This window comes from Parasteatoda tepidariorum, chromosome 6, assembly GCF_982258835.1.
Source record: "Parasteatoda tepidariorum strain Cologne lab strain chromosome 6, Ptep-v5.0, whole genome shotgun sequence".
NCBI classification, from domain to species: Eukaryota; Metazoa; Arthropoda; class Arachnida; order Araneae; family Theridiidae; genus Parasteatoda; species Parasteatoda tepidariorum.
The window spans coordinates 12,602,348-12,625,200 of NC_141760.1; the positions used below are offsets into that span (position 1 = coordinate 12,602,348).

The 22,853-nt window shown below is 28.8% G+C and overlaps 1 protein-coding gene across 1 annotated transcript in view; it reads right to left on the bottom strand.

Annotated features, from left to right (window-relative positions):
- The window catches only part of LOC107443900 (uncharacterized), a 60,534-nt gene that overhangs the window by 13,977 nt on the left and 23,704 nt on the right, over positions 1-22,853 (bottom strand). The gene's annotated exons all lie outside the window — the stretch shown is intronic.

The following is a 22,853-nucleotide window of genomic DNA, read 5'->3' on the forward strand; positions in this document are numbered from 1 at the left end:
CAAGATCTAGATATCCACACAACGTCACTTGCAGGTATCCCATTCTGTTTTTACCCACCAGGAAGTGATTGAATTTTGTAACTTTATGGAGCAAGTTGAGATTTGAGTGTAATAGCTTACCGGAAGAAGAAGACGAAGGTTACAACCAAAGGCAAGTTAATAAAAACGTCGTAAGAACACTGTACTCTAATTCAGAATGCGTCTACACGACATAAAACTTCATTGCTCTCTTAGAGATGTCGTAATTTTTAAAAATCAATCTTTGGATATCAAGTTTGTTTAAAGCTCAAATATTTAAAAGGTCTCACATTTAGAGACAGAACTTATAAAAATTGATGTTTTACAATTACTACTTTATGTTTTAAAAAAGCCTGCATGCATATCTATAGAAAATGTACTTTTTTAATGGATTGACGCATTTGTTTTAATACTAAAAAATGAACAATGTTGAATAGTCTTAAAAATAGGGAGATTTCTCAAATTTACGTTAGTTTCCGTACGCTTTCGTACGTAAGATTTTAGGTTATTGCGTAAGCGCATTTCTAGTCTTCATGAGTCAGTGAAATGCGCATGCGCCACGTAAGTGAAAATAAAAGATTTTGCAAAAATCCATAAGTTAAAGAAGTTTGCGTAGTGGAATATCATTTTAACTTCGAAATCAAAATCAAAACAAGCATTTACAATGGACGTAGACTTTCTCTTTAAAGCTGTGACATATGACTCAGGATGCTTTACTCTAAGTAAAACTGTGGTTCTAAGAGCAGAAAAATGTGGTCATTGTAGATTTTAAAGAATTCAGCGATAAAAAATGCACTTTAATTTTATTATTAATAATATTTAAAAAATATTATTGAACTTTAATTTATTATTTAGCTTCTTTTAACTAAATTGTATACTTAGAATAAATATAATTTTATATTTAGATTCTTGTTATAGTTAGTATTCGAAAATATATTTACTTTCCAATGAAACTAGTGCAATTAGACAACCATACTGCTAAACAAAAACTGAAATTATTTTTTCATTGAATGAACCAATTTTTGTAAGATCACACCATTCATTTTTAAATTTCATCAATACATTTCTTCAAATTCGCATTTCATGTCCATGTTTTTAGATTGAAGGCAGGCTTAAACAAGAAACAACATTTAACAGCTATAAACAGGGTGCTTGTAACTTTGTCTTTTTTAGCATAAATCACGCCAACATAACGTAAAGATGCGATCATGTCAAATTAACACAAGCATGTGCAGTTGCTTAAATCTTGCGTACAGGAGCGTACGGAAGTTAACGTAAAAATGCGAAATCTCTCTAATAATTATAATTTAGCTCGGTTCTGAATAATTTGTGCGTGAGTCTCAGGATTAATAACAACTTTACATAAGCAAAGTTCAAAAAACTTAATGTTTGAAATTTCTTTCAATAATTCGACTGGGTGTCAAACTTCAGTACAAATTTTTTAAAACATTATTTCTGTCATAATAATAATTTTTTGTAAATAGACAGCATAATTTCTAACAAAAATACGCTATTTGGAAACATTATATTACTTAAAACTATATAAAATTGCAAATATTTGGGGAATAAACAGTATAATATTACAAATATTGTAAAAATAAACAATTTAATGGGTGGAAATATTTCGACACTATGCAATAAAATGTCTGGAATATTTTAACAAAAAGCAATACAATGGCTAGAAACATTTTAATGAATGAAGCAATCGAAAAAGGGGAAAAAAGAAAGAAAATTGTAAATGCGATAAAACCTAATATTCTTTAGTAAATTGCAAACTGGCGCGCATAATACAGATACATTTTATTTGCTAGATAAACACAAAAAAAATGTTATCTAAAAATTGTTTTTCCTAAACAAAAATTTATTTGCGGAAGTTTTATCAGAGTCCTTTCAAAACTAAAAAAGAGCTTTATTTTGCAATTCCTGTCATCGAACCTGTTTTTATCACATTTTCCATATAAGCAATGTATCTTCGAAACCATATTTGTCTTTTATCGCAACCAAAATGTAAACATCTTAGATTATTAAATAAATATTAGCCAAAGCCACAGCAAAAACTGCTTCAAATCAGTTTTCTTATCAGGTCTAACATAGAAATTTAGCGAAAAAATTAAATCAAATTAAATAAGCTTTTTATTCGTATTGGATCATACTAAATATGGAAGGAATTCTAGTGAAATCAGGGAATTTGAGTTTGAGATAAGTTGGAAAATTTAAACGAATTTTCATGTTCAAGTGTTGGTTGACATGCTGATATGGAAATTCGAACATTAACGAGCGTCTAACTGATTCTTCATATTCTTGAAATTTACTAAAGTTCTCTTTTGCCGTGCTGAAGACTGTTTTTATTTATTTATAATATACTTCATGGGATGTCAAACCTAGTTTACATTCTGATCAAGTTAAATATTGTCATGTCAATTCATGATTTTACACATTTTGATCAGAATAATAATTTCATTTCCATTCATGGTTTTATACATTCTGATACTAATAATTTAATGTCGGCAAACACCAAATACGTCGGTGAAAGATCGAATATTTCATTACATTCTTGTACATTCGGACCCTCACTGGTGTATGTCAACAATCACAGATATGCTTTGGTGAATGTCCGAAATATTTATTACATTCGATTTGATATGAATTTATTCGTGGATATAATTACATTTATTCGATATTTTAACCCTACACTGATGTTTTTGTAAAGTTAAGTGCCACTGCCCGGTATACCCTACACTGATGTTTTTTTAAGGTTAAGTGCCACTGCCCGGTATACATTTGCCCGGTATAACCTACACTGATGTTTTTTAAGGTTAAGTGCCACTGCCCGGTATACATTTGCCCGGTATAACCTACACTGATGTTTTTTAAGGTTAAGTGCCACTGCCCGGTATACATTTGCCCGGTATAACCTACACTGATGTTTTTTTAAGGTCAAAGGCCATTGCCCGGTATATATTTGCCCGATACTCCAAACACTGATGTTTCTTCTAATCTATCGTCAGTAAGTATTAAAATATAGAATAAATATAAATATATCAAATAAATATAATAATATTAACGAATAAATTAATATAAAATTGGATATAACAAATATTTCGAACTATGCGATTGTCAAAGCGACTATGTGATTGTTGACATTCACCGGTGAGAGTCAGAAATAAGGGTATTTAGCAAATATTTTGGACATACACCAAGCGACTACGTGAATGTTGACATTCACCGGTGAGAGTCGACATTTTCCTGGTTTCGGTCATTCACCGTAACACATGTACCAAAATAAAGTTATGAACTAGGCTAGGTGGCGCTGAAGTGCTGGGAGTTCAATTGACTGATATAATACACAATTTTAAGACAAATTTATAAAACGATACGATGAAAAAAATTTCATTCCTTTTACTCATTAGTTTCAAAATAATAAATAATCTTTCGTTTATGTGTAAACAATTGTTAAAGAAATTGGTTCTTAAGAATTATCTCGTCGACCTGTACTTTTAGATTATCTCGTCGACCTATCTACGTTCGCAAAAATGAGCAAATCCTTTGGCATCATAATGAAAAGCAATTTCCAAAATTAACAATTTAAACACATTAAATTTAACAAATAACAATAATAAAAAAATAATAATAACAAAAATAATTAAGTGTGCAAATACGTAATAAAATAATCAAAACAAAGTAAAAAAAATGATAAAATTTGATAAAATATGATAAAAAATGTTAAAACGATGTGAATTATACAATGAATGATTAAAAACAACGATGTGAATGATAATGCGAATGATAAAACGAAATGATAAAAAGATGAGAAAAATTTTATATCAAAATTTTTTGACATATTTTAAAAGAATTGTGCCTATATTCGATATCAAGAAAGCTTGCGTGATCAATTTTAAGGTCATAAATTAGGTGTCTTAATGTAGTGAACATGTGACACACAATCGGTTTTTTTTTTAAATTACAATTTGGAATTTTTAAAATTACAATTCTTTGGAATTTTTAAAATTACAATTACAATTACAATTTTTTTTTAAAATTACAATTCTAGAATTATAATTTGGAATAAAGTTTTACTTGCCACATTAAAAAAGTGTTGAGCAGTTATAAAACATTTAAGGATTTGCATTACAATTTAATTAAAATGAAATAGAAAAAAAGAAAAAAAGTGTCTAAAAAATTTTTTCATTTGATTCTTTCGGAGTTCATTTTATTCATAACCATGTGGAAAATGGTCCTTTCAGTACGTCAAACTTCAACTCTATTGCTACATCCTGTGACTTTCAGAGTGGTTCACGTGGTATTTTTGCTATACATATTTTTCTGTATAATTTCAACTTTTTTCATAGGAAGCAAAATATTAAGTTGAACACAGCGACAGTGGCGGTTCATAATGATTTTTTAATCTAAAGAGAAATGTAGGGTCGTGAGTATCTTTTATAATTCGCTTTTCAAATATTTTCCTTGGGACTATTTGCAAAATATTTAAGAGCAGAAAAAAATAGTTTTGAAAACAAATAAGAAAAAAAAACTGAAAGTTATCCTACATTTACATGTTTTAATTGATTGTTTCCTCTTTTTAATCTTCTGAAGAGTGGAAAAAAATATCGATAATTTTTGTAATAATCATTTCTTCCTTTTTATCTTTTAAGGAATAAAATAAAATATTAACATTTTAGTGCTTATAAATTAAGTTAAATTCAAGGCTGTAAATCGAAGAGGAGTTATACTGTTCTTTTTAACATCAAAATTAAAATGTGCAAATGTTATTTGATTTCCTATTTTATAATAGTTTTTTCTTTTATTCTTTGACCTTTGATTTTATAATAGTTTTTTCTAAATGCATAAAAAAGCAAGAAAACACAAGAACGCTGGAAAAAGTGCCAGACATAGTAAGAGATTTTTTATCGTTTCTAACCAACCACGTTTTTCTTTTGCCTCATTCGTAGTTTCCTCTTCATTATCATCGACTAAAGATTTTTTTCCATCGCCTTCACCCGAGATTGGAACTTCATCGAGATGTAACGTCTGGTCTCTTCTCTTCTTTATTATGGAATGCATTTATATTAAGAAGAAAACTTTCAAACTTCAAATTTTTGAATCCTTTATCAATATCTCTAATTTTTGCTAAAACTTCACTTTTTAACTTGTTGACAATGTGTCTCATCTGTTCTATTCTAATGGAATTAAACTTGAAATGTTACTACTTTTAAGCAAGTTTTTCAACGAGAGAAAACATGCCTAAATTTGGTATGCAAAAAAAAAGAGAAAAAAAACCCGGATAACCTTGCATAACTTTTGATTCAATGATCGGATTTGAGAGAAACCAGTTATAGTTCCTTAAGATGTCGAATTTTAAGAATATAATTCCTTTGAAATTCAATTTCTCAGGAATGCTGATGTCGAACAAAATTTGTATTATCCATGCAAAATTACGGTGACTTTAATGATGTAAAAAATTACATGTCTCATAATTCAAAATTATAATATGAATAGTACCACAATACAGTAATAGTAAAAGAATATGAATAATAGAAATAGAATATGAATAATTGTAATAGAAATAAGAATAAAAACCGACACTATTAGGCATAAAAAATTATTACTTCTATTTCAAATATTTTTTATATATAATTTTTTGACATACTTTAAGGAAACTTTTTTTTAACTACATTCGATATCAACAAAGTTCAAGATTTAGAATAATATTCTAGTTGATTGCAATGGAATAAATTAAAGTTACCCAAACCAAGGTGGTGACTATGTGACGCTTATTTTATCATTTAGAATGAAGTTTTAATTACCACAATAAGGAGTTGTGCAACCATGAAAACATTCAGTTCTCTATATTCCAATTTAAAGAAACTAAAATAGATAAAAAGAAATAAAATTATCTCAAAGTAACCCTCCTTATTTCGCTTAAGTTAACAAGTTTTTTTACTTGTTCTGAGATCATTTTATTTATAACCGCGACAATTATGATTGAAAATTTTCCTTTCAGCACGTCAAATTTCAGTTCTATTGTCAGACCTAATTATTTAAACAAAAGGCGTAGGAACAAAACTGAAACGATGTCTACAGTTGGAAAAAGTGTCAGACATAGTATGACATAGTATGACTCATTCTTAGCTTCCTCTTCATTATCATCCCTTAAAGATTCTTTTCCATCGTCTTCATCCGAGATTGGAACTTCATCGAGATCCAACGTCTGGTCTCTTCTCTTCAGTTCTTTCAACAATTTATTATGGAATGTATTTATATTACGAAGAAGACTTTCAAACTTTAAATTTTTGAGTCCTTCATCAATATCTCCGATTTTAGCTAAGACTTCACTTTTAAAGTTCTCATTTTCCGTTATTAACTTTTTGACAATGTTTTCCATCTGTTCTTTTCCAACTTCATGAATTTTAGTTCTTCACTTTTAAAGTTCTCATTTTCCGTTATTAACTGGTTGACAATGTCTCCCTCTTGCTCTGTTCCAACTTCATGAAGATATTCCAAAGGTAAAGATTAACATGATATAAATTTCAAACAAGTTATTTAGCGAGTGAAAACACATGTAATGCGAAAAAAATGGAGTATTTTGTACTTCTTTCGATCGAATGATCGGATTTGAGAGAAATTGGTTGAACAGTTCCTGAGAAATCGAAGTTTAACCACACAACTTTTTTGAAATTCAATCTCTCAGGAACTATTTTACCGATTGGGTGCAAATTTTGTATTTCGCCATGTAAAATAACGTACTTAAATGATGTAAAAAAATTGCATTTCTCACAATTCAAAATTATAATATGACTCATAAATAGTTTATGAATAGTAGTAATAGAAATAAAAATAATAACAGACAATCTTGACAAATAAAAATTAATACTTTAATTTAGAATTTCTTTTATTTTTCCTAAAATTGAAAAAAATAACGTGATGAAAATTTTTTGACCTGCTTTGAAAAACTCTACATTCTATATCAGGAAAGTTTGTAATATAAAATAGGATTTTGGTTGATTTTAATGCAAGGAATTAAAGTTACCTAAACCAAGGGGGTTAATATGTGACGCCTTTTTTCCTTTTTGTAGTTTTCTTTTCCTTTAGAATGAAGGTTTATTTACCACAACGAAGAGTTGTGAAATTATGAAAACTTTCAGTGCTCTATATTGCATTTTAAAGAACATAAAATAAGTAAAAAGAAAAAAATATCACATAGCATATTTCGATAAGTTTTTTTTAAAAAATTTTCTGAGATCATTTTATTTTTCACCATGTCAATTATAACAGAAAATGGTAATTTCAGCACGTCAAACTTCAATTCTGTGGTTAGAATCCTGTGTGTGTACGAGCGGCCCTTGTGGTTTTCCTTGCTATACACATTTTTCTGCAAGCCATCACCTTTTTTATGTTTCTCATAGGAAGCAAAGCAAAATGTTTCTAAAGTTAAACATCCAAAATAGCAGCAGAAGCTGCTCTTAGCGATTTTTTAATATATAGAGAAATGTAGGTATGTGAACAAATAGTATCTTCAATCATTCTTCTTTAAAAACAAAAAGCAATCTGATGCTTATTCGGAATTTAAATTTTTATAATAATTGTTTCTTCTTTTTAGTCTTCTGAAGAATTAAATAAAATATTAACATTTTAATCTTTGAACTTTAAGTAAAATGCAATTCAGTAATTAGGTTATAAATCGTATTAATTTTATTTTAATTTCAAATTTAAAAAATATTCAGGTCTTATTTGCCCTCTTTTTAATTAATTCTAGATTTTAAATAAAATTAAATCATTTACGTTAAACTTACAAGAGATCACTCTACGGTGTTTAGGGAAAACTCCATTGTAAGTCTTAAGGGCATCTACTCGTAATTGATGTTTTTCTTTTATTACATTTTATATGTTTCTACTATGTGGTGTTTATTTCGCCTATCACCAAAAAGACCATAAAATACCATAAGAGGACCATCAGAGACCATAAGATAAGAAAAGACCATAAGGTAGTAAGAAGAGCCTTGGAAAATTGACATGCATAGTATGATATTTGTTATCGTTTCTAACCAATCACTGTTTTCTTTTCCCTCATTAGTGGTTTTCGCTTCCTTATCATACCTTTAAAGACTCTTTTCAAGTTTTTATTTTGCGTTATTCAATTGCTGACAGTTTGTCTCCTCTGTTTTGTTCCAACTTCACGAAAAAAATTCTAAGGGGATTAAGATTAACATGTTGCAACCTTTAAGCATGTTATTCAGCGAGATAAAATATGCATAAATGTAGTAAGCAAGAAAAAAAGCTGGATCACCCTGAATAACTTTTGATTTAATGATCGGATTTGAGTGAAACCGGTTAAGTAGTTCCTAAGGAGTCGCATTAAAAAACACACTTTCTTAGGAACTATTTCCTGCGGTTTGGAAAAAAAATTTGTATTATTCATTCAGAATAACGTACTTTGATTGATAAAAAAATTGCATATCTCACAATTCGAAATTATAATATGAATAATATGTAGTATATGAATAATACTCATGGAAATAAGCATAACAGACACTCTTAGCTATTAAAAATAATTTTTTTTAATCCAAATCTCTTTTACATAATTTTTTGACACATATTAGAAACTTTTTGATGTCTACATTCGATATCAAGAAAGTTTATGAAATAGAATAATATTCTGGTTGATTTGAATGTAATAAAATAAAGTTACCCAAACCAAGCTGGTGACAATGTGCCGTTTTTCCTAACATTTAAAATGAAGATTTATTTACCACAATAAAGAGTTGTGCAAGTCTAAAAACATTCTCTCATTGCTCTACATAGCAAGAAAATAAGATAGATAAAAAAGTGAAAGTGTTTCATAGTAGCCCCTTTATTCGTTTAGGTTAACAAGTTTCTTTTTTTATTTCTTCTCAGTTCATTTATTTATAACCACGACAATTATGATAGGAAACTGTTTTTTCATCACGTAAAACTTTAACTCTGTAGTCACAATCCTGTGGATTGCAGATCGGTATTCTTTGCTATACACATATTTCTTTTTGCCTTTAAATTTTCAAATTTTTAAGCTGCATAGGAAGCAAAATATAAAGTAAAGTTGAACACCGAAAAGAGCACCAGTGGATGCTCTTTATGATTTTTTCATATAAAGAGAAATGGTGTGTCGTCACCAAATAGTATCGTTAATCCTTCACTTTTTAGAACAAAAAATAATTTGAAATTTATTTTGCATTTAATTTTTTTTAATAATTGTTTCTCCTTTTTAATCTTGTAAGGAATAAAGTAAAGCATTAACATTTTAGTCTTTTGAAATTAAATAAAATGAAAGGCTCTAATTTGGTGAGGAATTATACCATTTATTTTAATGTCAAAAAAATATGCAGTTCTTCTTTGATATCCTTTTAGTTAATCTTGTATTTTAAATAAAATCATAGCAGTTGTGTTAAAATTACAAGGGAACATTCTGAGGCGTATAGGAAAAATTTCTTTGTAAGTGATTAGGGCATTTATCGCCTATTTAATATTTTCTTCTTCCATGATTCCATAATTTCATTTCCTTAATTTTGTCTTCTGCTTGGAGAAACGCAAGGGCAACCAGTGGCGAGCCAGCCAGGGGGGTGGACATAGGGGGAAGTTGCCCCCTCTGAAATGGGAGGGGGCATACATTATGTTTCGCCTCTCCAGAAATTTAAAGATTCGAGAAAATTCAAATTCAAAGATAAAATCAAGTAAAATTCTGATTAAAAAAATAGTAAAAAAGTAAAATTAAAAATTTTTTAATTGAACTTTAAAGCTATTTTCCAAGTAGAAAAGTTCATTTTCTTCTGAAATTTAAGTTAGAGTCTATAATAAATATAAAGGCAAGAAGTAAAATTGGTAATTTTAGAAAGAAAAAAAAAACACTTTTTTTTTTCAATTTTTAAGCTATTTTTCAAAAAGGAAACTTTATTTTCTTCTGAAATTTAATAAGAAGGCGAATACTGTGCTACGCCCCTTCAGAAATTTAGACATTCACAAAAATAAGGTCAATTTAAATTTGTAAACTCAGGGGGAAAAAACTTATTTTTTCAACTTTGAATGGATTTTCTAATTAAAAAACTTTATTTACCTCTGAAATTTAATTGAAGGGTGAATAATGTGCTTCGCCCCTTCTGAAATTCAGCCATTTGTGAAAATAATGTCAAGTAAAATTGATAGCTTTAGAAAAAAAGAACCATTCCATTTTCTACTTAAAAATCATTTTCGAAATCAAAAAATTTATTTTACTGTGAATTTTAGTTGACATTTTCTCTGTTCATTTTATGATGAGAAATTATTTATGATTTGCCAGACGAACATTAACAAACGCTCTCAGTTAAATTTACTTTTTTAGTTCATTGAATTACATCATTTAAGTTATTGATTTTAAATTAAAACATAATTTTTTTATTTTGTTTAATTGTGTTAAATTATTTGGTTGTTGTTTTTTTACATCAGTTTGATAAATTATTTGCAACAGTTTTTATTTAGCATTAATCATGCCATTCAACAATAATACCAATTCCTAATGAATCTTCTCGTTGAATAACAAGAAAACATAAAATAAATTTCGAAGGAGGTAAGCAAATGTTTTCATTTCATTAAATTATTTAATGCTTCATGTGTATGGATTTTGTTATTTATTTATATAACGAATTTTTTTTTTAAATTGTGAAATAATATTTTGAATTCTTTTTGCTTTTAAACAACTTTGTTTTTCATTCAAAAATGAAATTCAACCTTTACTTTGCAATAAAATTCCTTGTCAATAAAGAAATAATAAATAAAGTATAAAAAAAATTGTTTTTGTATTTTCAATCATTCTTTCGACTTTTAGGAGGTACATTTTAATATTGGTTCTTTAAGATCATCATTGTCCTTATTTAATTTAAATTAATTTCAAGTCTTTTGCTTTTATTGCACAAAAGTGATATATATTGTAGTTTAATATATTTAAAATAAATAAATAAAAATGACCGAAAAACTGTTAATTCAAAAAACAGGAAAATATCACTATTGAGAATGCATTATATCAGCTCCGCAAAGTGTTTTTTCTTTCTTTTTTCTAATTTTTTAAATTTACCATTTTATTTTTGTCTTACATGATAACCATTATATATGATTATGTATATTATATGATTACGTAGAGTAGAACTCAATCACCAAATTCATTACACATTTACTCTCTCATGTGTAATAAACTAATCAAAGAAAACCTTTATTCCCTAACAATAATTTGAATAAATTATCTTTTAATTTTTATTATCTATAAATTATCTAATTAATTTTTATCTTAATACAAAAAATTGACCACCATTTACAATTTTAACAATAAAAATGTAAAAAAATTATTTTTTAGAAATGTTTCATTAAAAATTTTTATATTTTATTATTCTCAGTAATAAAAACTTTAATTAATCAAAAAAATTATTTTTAAGAAATGTTTCCTTAAAAATTTTCATATTTTATTATTCTCAGTAATAAAAGCTTTAATTAATCAAAAAACATATTTTTAAGAATGGGGCTATTTGTTTCAGTAACACTGGAAAGAAAAAAAATTTGCGTAAATTTTTGTAAAATTATAATTTTATAGGATGGTCAAATTGTGTTTAATTGACTTTGTGAAAGCTTTTTTCATGAATAATTTTTTCTGAATTTAAAGTATTATTTTTTAAAAATTTTAATGCTGAAACTATAAATGCTGTTGAGAGGCTGGGATAGCCTGGTTGGTAGGGCACTGGGGCCATGTCCAAGAGATCGACATGTGGGTTCGATCCCCGCCAGCCGAAGCAGTGCAGTGACTGATGCACGTTAAATCTGTCGAGTCACATGTTCTTATTATATTACCAAATCTCTGGGGGTACTGATCCAGGAGCTTCCTTTTTTTCTGGATTGGTTCAAAATCACAAGTCTACGGAGTAGTATATATATTTTACTTTGTGTATTATATATTTCTATTTATGTAAACGTAATTTTTACCCTAGAATAAACCAGAGAAATCAGATGACTTTTTAAAATTAAAAGTCATTTTGAAATTAAAATTAATTTCTTCATTTATTTTGATTTTTTCATCCCTTGTCCTTTATCATAAAAACTTAATTAGTATGATAAAGTTTGAACTTTTTTTTAACTTTGTATAATTCTATGTTGTATAATTGTATGTTTGCATGTGTATTTTGTATAATTTTTACCTTAGAATAAACCAGAGAAATCAGAAGACTTGTTAAAATTCAAAGTCATTTTAAAACAAGATTCAATTTGAGAAATCAGTCTCCTTTACGTCCTTCATTCGTTTTAATTTTTAATACCTCGCGCTTTATCATTAAAATAAAATAATATGATAAAGTTAATTCTCCTTTTTTTGTATTCTGCAAATTTATATTCATGATTAAATTCAAATCTATTTCAGAATCGAATTGTAAATCACAAATTATTCTCGATTCAATATGTTTTTGAGGAGCGAAAAACCATTTTATGTCATTATGATTAAAGTGTATCTATAAACTGTATTGCTCAGCATTTACAAATTTAAAGGAGTAAAAATTGCAAGATTCATTAATTGACTCCTAGTGTAGTAAATGGTGACTGATGCACGTTAAATTTGTCCAGTCACAAAGTCCTCCATGGTCCCATAACAAATCAATACCTCTGGGGGTACTGATCCAGGAGTTTCCTTATGTTCTGGATTAGTTAAAAAATACAAGGCTACGGAGGTGAACTTAGCAATTGTAAACCCAAAAATTAGTTCGGCTGTTCAACGACAGATATAAAAAAAATTCATTAAATAATTTTTTAAAATTTTAATGCACTTTTCTTCTTTTTAGTTTCTTTCTGATTAATAAATCATTTTTCGTTAACTAATTTGTTGGTGTGAATGTAATAGTTAATTTATAGTGATTATAAACAACGGATATAATTTATGCAACTATTATAAAAATAAATGTGATTAAATGTTTCAGATTTTAAATAATAACCGTTTTAAATTACAATATTAAAATAATGCAACTAATTTTAAAATATTAAATCGGGCAAAGTTTATGACTTTGCATTAGCTCGCCTCCACCAGTATCATGAAGACAATGGCACGAAAATGGAGTTAATTGCATCTAAGAATATCAATAATATCTTTGCTAAATGTAACAACCAGAATATGAGAGCTTTTATTGTTTCTAGGAGCCATAATATGAGAGCTTTTATTGTTTCTAACCAACCACTGTTTTCTTTTCCCTCATTCGTAGCTTCCTCGCCATTATCATCATTTAAAGATTTTTTTTCATCGTCTTCACTCGAGGTTGAAGTTTCAACGAAATGAATCATCCGGTTTCTTCTTTTGAGTTCTTTTAACAATTTATTATGGAATGCATTTATATTAAGAGAAAGACTTTCAAATTTCACGCTTTTGAATCCTTCATCAATATCTCTAATTTTAGATAAAACTTCACTTTTAAAATTCTCATTTTCCGTCATTAACTTTTTGACAATGTTTTCCATCTGTTCTTTTCCAACTTCATGAATTTTAGCAAAGACTTCACTTTTAAATTTCTCATTTTCCGTTATTAACTGGTTGACAATGTCTCCCTTTTGCTCTGTTCCAACTTCATGAAGAGATTCTAAGGGTAAAGATTAACATGTTATAAGTTTCAAACAAGTTCTCCAGTGAGTGAAAACATGCATGCAATGTGAAGAAAAAAAATAGATTACCTGGAATAACGTTTGATTTAATAATCGGATTTGAGTGAAATCGGTTGCGCAGTTCCTGAGAAATCGAAGTTAAGAAATGCAACTAGTTTAAAATTTTATTTCTCACGAACTATTTTACCGATTGCGGACAAATATTGCATTTTGCTATGCAAAATAACGTACTTGAAGTAATGTAAGAAATTGTATACCCCACAATTAAAAATAGTATACAAGAATAGTAATAGAAAAAAGAATAATAACAGACGCTCTTGATATTAAAAATTGATACTTTTATTTCGAATTTCGTTTATTTTTCTAAAATTTAAAAAAAGAAAGAATTCATAATGGAAATTTTCTTGACATATTTTAAAAAACTTTTTGACATCGTCATTCGATATCAAGAAAGTTTAGGAAATAGAATAATATTTTGATTTATTTTAATGCAATAAAATAAAGTTATTCAAACCAAGATGCTGGCTATGGGAAGCCTTTTTTCCTTAGTTTTTCTTATAATTTATTTTATAGTTTTTGGTTTAGTTTTACTTTTTTTAAAGTTTTTTTTAACCCAATAAAGAGTTATGCAAGTCTGAAAACATCCATTGCATGGATAAAAAGAAAAGAAAATGTTTCTTAGTAGACCCCCCCCCCTTATTTCGTTAAAAAGTTTTTAACAAGTTTTTTAAAAAAAATTTCTTCTGAGTTCATTTTATATATAACCGTGTCAATTATAACAGAAAATGGTAATTACAGCACGTCAAACTTCAATTCTGTAATTAGAATCCTGTGTCTGTACGAGCGGCCCTTGTGGTATTCCTTGCTATACACATTTTTCTGTATGCTATCACCTTTCTGTGTTTCTCATAGGAAGCAAAACAAAATGATCAGTAATGATGAACGCAAAAAACACCAACAGTGCCGACTTATTGTAATATTTAATTAATCCTAGATTTTAAATAAATTTAAATCATTTGCTTTGAAATTGCAAGAGATTACTCTACGGTGTATAGGGAAAACTCCATTGTAGATTCTGAAGGCATCTACTCGTAATTAATGCTTCTTTCTTTTTTTGTATGTGAGTTGCTTTTTTACTTGTTTGGCGAATTTGTCCTTAAACAGCGTTTATCACACCAAACATGAAAAAGAACCCAAGGCATTAAAAGGGTTGGAAAAGGTGACAGGAATAGTATGACATTTTTTATTGTTTCTAATCAACCACTGTTTTCTGCGTGTAAGGGCCTTTTAACCGAATCTCTCTGATTCCCCCTTCTTATGGGCGTTTTGGTGGTCAATCACCATACCATCGACGGAGCCATTGGCAGTCTTCATCACTTCAGGATGTGCGATGATAATCGCCAAATGAGGGAAGGTTTATGGAAAGGAATGGCTCCCTCGTAAAGAATAACCAGTATATTCGTTTGTAGTCGTCTGTAACAGAAGTCAACTCTGGGGGAAGAAAAGATTAAACGCCCACGTAACTGAGATGTGTGCTTTATTAATACACTTGTTGATAATTTGGTTGAAATAAAAAAAGAAACTCAATCTGAAAACATTTTTTAAAAAAGTTTGTATCATGTGCATGCTTTTACCTTCTTTTTTTTCTTACACTTACTTCCCCTTGTTTGTTTGTTATTTCTTAAAAACACGATTTTATTCCTAAACGAAATCAAAAAAGGTTATATCCTAAGAACATGATAATACTCAGATCAAGGGTCCTCTAAACCCGGTTGCTTTGAAATGACTTTTGTTTCTCGTATTCTAAATTTTTTATTTATTTATTTTTTTCCCTGCATTTCGATCTTTTCTCTTACATAATTTTCATTGTTATCTCAACTCTTACTAATAAATTAAATTTTACCATTTTATTTCCATGATTTAGCCAAATTAAATTTTGAATTACTTTTGATCTAATGATTAATATCTCATAAACAAAGGCTCTTAGAGCATTTTAAATTAATAAAATAAATAAGAACTAACAACCTAGGAATGCAGTACAAAATATATCATGCTCGAAACTGAAAAGCTTACATAAACACAATTAAAGAGCTTGATGGGAGAACTAGGTAACTGACATTTTAAGGTGACTAAGTGACGCTTTTTTTCTTATCATTTAGAATGAAGATTTATTTACCATAGTAAATAGTTGTGCAAGTCTGAAAACATTATCTTATTGCTCTACATTGCAAGAAAATAAGATAGATAAAAAAGTGAAAGTGTCTCATAGTAGCCCCTTAATTTGTTTAGGTAAACAAGTCTTTTTTTTATATTTCCTCTCAGTTCATTTATTTATAACCAGGTCAATTATGATAGGAAACTGTTTTTTCATTACGTAAAACTCCAACTCTGTAGTCACAATCATGTGGATTGCAGATCGGTATTCTTTGCTATACACATATTTCTTTTTACCTTTAAATTTTTAAGTCCTTAAGCTTCATAGAAAACAAAATATAAAGTAAAGTTGAACACCGAAAAGAGCAGTAGTGGATGCTCTTTACGATTTTTTTACATAAAGAGAAATGTTGTGCCGTCACCAAATAGTATCTTTAATCCTTCGTTTTTTAGAACAAAAAGTAATGTGAAATTTATTTTGCGCTAAAAATTTTTTTAATAATTGTTTCTCCTTTTTAATGTTTTAAGGAATTAAATAAAATATTAACATTTCAGTCTTTTGAAATTAAATAAAATGAAAAGCTGTAATTTTGCGAGGAATTATGTCATTTACTTTAATATAAAAAAATATGCAGTTCTTTTTTGATATCCTTTTAGTTAATCTTGTATTTTAATTACAATCATAACATATGTGTTAAAATTACAAGGGAATATTGTGCGATGTATAGGCATAATTTCCTCGTAAGTGAAAAGGGCAGTTATTGCCTATATTTTCTTCTTCCATCATTCCATTTTTTTCTTCCATTAGTTTTTTTCACAGATTAACGCAACGGCAACTAAAACCAAGCAGATCTTTGCTAAATGTAACTGCCATATTATGAGAGCTTCTATTGTTTCTAACCAATGACTGTTTTCTTTTCCCTCATTCGTAGTTTCCTCATCATTATCATCCTTTAAAGATTTTTTTTCATTGTCTGCACCCGAGGTTGAAGCTTCATGGAGATGCATCATCCGGTTTCTTCTCTTCAGTTCTTTTAACAATTTATTATGGAATGCATTTATATTACGAAGAAGACTTTCAAACTTTAAATTTTTGAGTCCTTCATCAATATCTCCGATTTTAGCTAAGACTTCACTTTTAAAATTCTCATTTTCCGTTATTAACTTTTTGACAATGTTTTCCATCTGTTCTTTTCCAACTTCATGAATTTTAGCAAAGACTTCACTTTTAAAGTTCTCATTTTCCGTTATTAACTGGTTGACAATGTCTCCCTTTTGCTCTGTTCCAACTTCATGAAGAGATTCTAAGGGTAAAGATTAATATGTTATAAGTCTCAAACAAGTAGTTCAGCGAGTGAAAACATGCATGTAATGTGGAGATAAAAATAGATTACCTGGAATAACTTTTGATTTAATAATCGGGTTTGGGTGAAATCGGTTGCACAGTTCCTGAGAAATCGAAGTTAAGAAATGCAACTCGTTTAAAATTTTATTCCTCACGAACTATTTTGCCGAATGCGGACAAATATTGTATTTTGCTATGCAAAATAACGTACTTGAAGTAATGTAAGAAATTGTATGCCCCACAATTGAAAATTCTAATATGAATAATAAATGGTATTCAAGAATAATAGTAATAGAAAAAAGAATAGTAACAGACTCTCTTGCTTTTAAATATTGATACTTTTATTTCGAATTTCTTTTATTTTTCTAAAATTTAAAAAAAGAAGGAATTCATAATGAAAATTTTTTTGACATATTTTAAAAAACTTTTTGACATCGTCATTCGATATCAAGAAAGTTTAGGAAATAGAATAATATTTTGATTGATTTTAATGCATCAAAATAAAGTTATCCAAACCAAGATGTTGGCTATGGGAAATCTTTTTTTGGGGCTTTTCTTATAATTCATTTTATAGTTTTTGGTTTAGTTTTACTTTTTTTTAAAGTTTTTTTTAACCCAATAAAGAGTTATGCAAGTCTGAAAACATCCATTGTATGGATAAAAAGAAAAGAAAATGTCTCTTAGTAGTCTCCCCCCCCCTTATTTTTGTTAAAAAGTTTTTAACAATTTTTTTAAAAAAAATTTCTTCTGAGTTCATTTTATATATAACCGTGTCAATTATAACAGAAAATGGTAATTTCAGCATGTCAAACTTCTATTCTGTAATTAGATTCCCGTGGATTGCAGAGCGGCCCTTGTGGCATTCCTAGCTATACACATTTTTCTGTATGCTATCACCTTTCTGTGTTTCTCATAGGAAGCAAAACAAAATGATAAGTAATGATAAACGCAAAAAACACCAGCAGTGCCAACATATTGTAAGATTTAATTAATCCTATATTTTAAATAAATTTAAATCATTTGCTTTGAAATTGCAAGAGATAACTCTACAGTGTTTCGGGAAAACTCCATTGTTGGTTCTGAGGGCATCTACTCGTAATTAATGCTTTCTTTTTTTGTATATGAGTTGCTTCTTTATTCTTTTGGCGAATTTGTCCTTAAGCAACGTTTATCACTCCAAACATGAAAAAGAACCCAAGGCATTAAAAGAGTTGGAAAAAGTGACAAGAAGAGTATGACATTTTTTATTGTTTCTAATCAACCACTGTTTTCTTCGTGTAAGGGCTTTTTAACCGAATCTCTACTACTAAGCAGGACATAATATGATAGCTTTTATTGTTTCTAGGAGCCATAATATGAGAGCTTTTATTGTTTCTAGGAGCCATAATATGAGAGCTTTTATTGTTTCTAACCAGCGACTGTTTTCTTTTCCCTCATTCGTAGTTTCCTCATCATTATCATCCTTTAAAGATTTTTTTTCATTGTTTGAACCCGAGGTTGAAGTTTCAACGAGATGAATCAGCCGGTCTCTTCTTTTTAGTTCTTTTAACAATTTATTATAGAATGCATTTATATTAAGAAGAAGACTTTCAAATTTCACGTTTTTTAATCCTTCATCAATATCTCTAATTTTAGATAAAACTTCACTTTTAAAATTCTCATTTTCCGTCATTAACTTTTTGACAATGTTTTCCATCTGTTCTTTTCCAACTTCATGAATTTTAGCAAAGACTTCACTTTTAAAGTTCTCATTTTCCGTTATTAACTGGTTGACAATGTCTCCCTTTTGCTCTGTTCCAACTTCATGAAGAGATTCTAAGGGTAAAGATTAACATGTTAAAAGTTTCAAACAAGTTCTCCAGTGAGTGAAAACATGCATGCAATGTGAAGAAAAAAAATAGATTACCTGGAATAACTTTTGATTTAATAATCGGGATTGAGTGAAATCGGTTGCACAGTTCCTGAGAAATCGAAGTTAAAAAATACAACTCTTTTAAAATTTTATTTCTCACGAACTATTTTCCCGATTGCGGACAAATATTGTTTTTTGCTATGCAAAATAACGTACTTGAAATAATGCAAAAAATTGTATGCCTCACAATTCAAAATTCTAATATGAATAATATATATTATACATGAATAGTAATAGAAAAAAGAATAATAACCGACGTTCTTGCTATTAAAAATTAATACTTTTATTTCAAATTCTTTTATTTTTCTAAAATTTAAAAAAAAATGACATTTTTTTATTATTATTTTGAGATATTTTAAGAAACTTTTTGACATCGTCATTCGATATCACGAAAGTTTAGGAAATAGAATAATATTTTAATTGATTTTAATGCAATAAAATAAAGTTATCCAAGCCAAGATGGTGACAATGTGACGCCTTTTTTTTAGTTTTTCTTATAATTTATTTTAAAGTTTTTGGTTTAGTTTTTTTAAGTCTTTTTAAACCCAATAAAGATTTATGCAAGTCTGAAAACTTCCATTACTCTATATTACAAAATAATAAAATAGATTAAAAGAAAAGAAAATGTCTCTTAAAATTCCCTTATTTCGGTATATTAACAAGTTCTTTTTAAAAAAAATTTCTGAGTTCATTTTATTTATAAGCGTGTCAATTATAACAGAAAATGGTAATTACAGCACGTCAAACTTCAATTCTGTAGTTAGAATCCTGTGTGTGTACGAGCGGCCCTTGTGGTATTCCTTGCTATACACATTTTTATGCATGCCATCACTTTTTTTATATTTCTCATAAGAAGCAAAACAAAACGTTAAGTAAAGTTAAACGCACAAAACACCAGCAGTGCCGACTTATTGAAAGAAACGTAGGTCCTCTGGACAAATAGTACCTTTAATCATTCGCTTTTTAAAACAAAAAAAATAAGCTGAAACTTTTTCTGCCTTTAAATTTTTTTAATAATTGTTTCTTCTTTTTTATTTCCTGAGGAAGAAAATAAAATATTAACATTTTAGTCCTTGGAAATTGAGCAAAATGCAATTCTGCAATTTAGTTATGAATCGTATCGTCTTATTTTAGTATCAAATTTTAAAATATTCAGCTCTATTTGCCCTCCTTTTAATTAATCCTAGATTTTAAATAAAAAGAAATCACTTGCGTTGAACTTACAAGAGATCACTCTACGGTGTTTAGAGAAAACTCCATTGTTGGTTCTGTGGGCATCTACTTGTAAATAATGCTTCTTTTTTTTTCCTTTCTTTTTTTTTCTTTTCTTGTATGTGAGTTGCTTCTTTACTTGTTTGGCGAATTTGTACTTGAGCTGTGTTTATCGCTCCAAACATTAAAAAGATCCAAAGGCATTGTAAAGAGTTGGAAAAAGTGACAGGAATAGTATGGCATTTTTTATTGTTTCTAATCAACCACTGTTTTCTTCGTGTAAGAACTTTTAACCGAATCTCTCTGATTCCCCTTTCTTATGGGCGTTTTGGTGGTCAATCACCATACCACCGACGGAGCCATTGGCAGTCTTCATCACTTCAGGATGTGCGATGATAATCGCCAAATGAGGGAAGGTTTATGGAAAGGAATGGCTCTCTCGTAAAGAATAACCAGTATATTCGTTTGTAGTCGTCTGTAACAGAAGTCAACTCTGGGGGAAGAAAAGATTAAACGCCCACGTAACTGAGATGTGTGCTTTATTAATACACTTGTTGATAATTTGATTGAAATAAAAAAAGAAACTCAATCTGAAAATATTTTTTTTTAAAGTTTGTATCATGTGCACACTTTTACCTTCTTTTTTTCTTCTTACACTTGCCCTTGTTTGATTGTTATTTTTTAAAAACAAGATTTTATTCCTAAAACGAAATCAAAAAAGGTTATATCCTAAAAACAAGATATTACGCTGATCAAGGGTCCTCTAAACCCGGTTGCTTTGAAATGACTTTTGTTTCTCGTATTCTGCATTTTTTACTTATTTATTTTTTCCCTACATTTCGATCTTTTCTCTTACATAATTTTCACTGTTATCTCAACTCTTACTAATCAATTAAATTTTAGCATTTCTTTCCATGATTTCGCTAAGTTAAATTTTGAATTACCTTTGATCTAATGATAAATCTCTCACAAACAAAGGCTTTTAGAGTATTTTAAATTAATAAAACATATAAGAACTAACAACCTAGGAATGCAGTACAAAATATATCATGCTTGAAACTGAAAAGCTTACATAGGCACAATTAAGGAGCTTGATGGAAGAACTAGGTAAGTGACATTTCAAGTTGACTAAGGTGGTGACTAAGTGACGCTTTTTTTCTTATCATTTAGAATGAAGTTTTATTTACCACAATAAAGAGGTGTGCAAGTCTGAAACCATTTCTTTTGAGTTCATTTTACTTATAACCGTGCCAATTATAACAGAAAATAAATGGTCCTTTTAGCACGTCAAACTTCAACTCTGTAGTTACAATCGTGTGGGTTGCTGAGCGGCCCTCGTGGTATTCTTTGCTATGCACATTTCTCTGCATGCCATAGCCTTTTTGAGTTTCTCATAAGAAAGAAAGCAAAATGTTAAGTTAAGTTAAACGCACAAAACACTAGCACTGCCGACTTATAGAAAAAAATATAGGTCTGTGAACAAATAATATCATTCGTTTTTTTTAAAACGAAAATAAACTGAAACTTTTTCTGCCTCTAAATTTTTGTAATAATTGTTTCTTCTTTTTTATCTTCTGAGGAATGAAAAAAATATTAACATTTTAGTCTTAAGACAATAAACATTAAATGCAGTTCTGTAATTTGGTGAGGAATAGTACCGTCTTATTTTAATTTCAAATTTTAAAATATTCAGGTCTTATTTGCACTCCTTTTAATTAATCCTAGATTTTAAATGAAAAGAAATCATTTGCGTTTAACTAACAAGGATCCCTTGTTGGCTCTGAGGGCATCTACTCGTAATTGATGCTCTTTTATTTATCTGATTTTATTTATTTGTCCTTGAGTGGCGTTTCTCAATCCAACCACAAATAAGAATGGAACATAAAAAAAAAACTGGAAAAAGTGCCAGACATAGTAAGAGATTTTTCATCGTTTCTAACCATCCACGTTTTTCTTTTGCCTCAGTCGTAGTTTCCTCTTCATTATCATCGACTAAAGATTCTTTTCCATCGCCTTCACCCGAGATTGGAACTCCATCGAGATCCAACGTCTGGTCTCTTCTCTTCAGTTCTTTCAACAATTTATTATGGAATGTATTTATATTACGAAGAAGACTTTCAAACTTTAAATTTTTGAGTCCTTCATCGATATCTCCGATTTTAGCTAAGACTTCACTTTTAAAGTTTTTATTTCCTGTTCTTAACTTGTTGACAATGTCTTCCATCTGTTCTGTTCCAACTTCATGAATTCTTGATAAAACTTCACTCTTAAAATTCTCATTTTCCGTCATTAACTGGTTGACAATGTCTCTTCTTTGACCCGTTCCAACTTCATGAAGAGATTCTAAGGGTAAAGATTAAGATGTTATAACTTTCAAACAAGTTATTTAGCGAGTGAAAGCACATGTAATGCAAAAAAAAAATGGAATCTTTTGTACTTCTTTCGATCGAATGATCGGATTTGAGAGAAATTGGTTGAACAGTTCCTGAGAAATCGAAGTTTAAGCATGCAACTTTTTTGAAATTTGATTTCTCAGGAACTATTTTACCGATTGGGTACAAATTTTGTATTTCGCCATGTAAAATA